This window comes from Pelecanus crispus, chromosome 2 (assembly GCF_030463565.1).
Source record: "Pelecanus crispus isolate bPelCri1 chromosome 2, bPelCri1.pri, whole genome shotgun sequence".
Classification (NCBI taxonomy): domain Eukaryota; kingdom Metazoa; phylum Chordata; class Aves; order Pelecaniformes; family Pelecanidae; genus Pelecanus; species Pelecanus crispus.
In genome coordinates, this window is record NC_134644.1 from 120,765,773 (window position 1) to 120,766,815 (window position 1,043).

The following is a 1,043-nucleotide window of genomic DNA, read 5'->3' on the forward strand; positions in this document are numbered from 1 at the left end:
CTCACAGTATCATAGCACAATAACTGGAAAGCCTATTCTGGGATAATATTATGGCTATCTTCAACCTACAAACACAAAATATAAATCAAATTGGAAGTATTGAACTGTCCCCACAGTGGTATTAAGTGGGATTTTGAGGTAAAAAGAATTAACTCTGCAAAAAATGCCAACTTTTGCCCTCTACAAAGGATCTATTTTATTTGTGGTGTGGGCCCTAATAACTGAATTACAACCAATCAAAAAAACTTCATTATAAACATTATAAAACACATTATCAATATATATTGCATTTCACAATCACACTCCTAGTTCCACTTCTCCCAAACCACAACAGAAGTTTAGCTTAGGCCCACTTCATAGGGCATCTTATCCGTGACCTCATTTTCTCTGGGCAAGAAGCTGCATTCTTCTATGACTTTACCGGGGATCCACCGCAGACAGAGCAAAACGTTTTCATAAACATACCAAATGACTAGTTCAAGAGCACAGTGTGCTAGAGTCAACGCGCCGGCAGAAAAAAACAAAGGCAGGAGCCCGGCAGAACTGGGCACAGCTACATCTACTTACATTAACGGCGCGTTTAAACCCTACCAAAGGCAAACAGAGGAGCCAGCGGCACTTACATGCCAACACCAACAGCCCGACACTCCGCAGCACCGTCGGGCCGGGCCCGGGCCCAGCCCCCTCACAGCCCCGGTTTTGCCCCGGTGCGCGGCCAAGGGCTCCCCCGGGGGCGGGCGGGGCAGCGCCTGCCGCCCGCCTCGCAGACTCCAGCCCCGGGGCGGCTGCCGCCCGGCCCCGTCGGCGGAGAAGGCCCACGCCACGGAGAGACCCGTCCCAACAGCCCAGCCGTTACCGTTAACGGCGCCGACTCCTTCCTCTCAATTTCAAATCCGCCCGCCGACAACGTCACTGCGCGCCGCAGCGCGCTACGTCACGGGGGAGCGGCGAAGCAGCAGAATAAGGAGGGCAGGGACGCGGAGGGCGCGTCGTCACTTCCGCTTGCCTGGCTGCTCATCCACAAACTGCCTGATTCCCCCGGA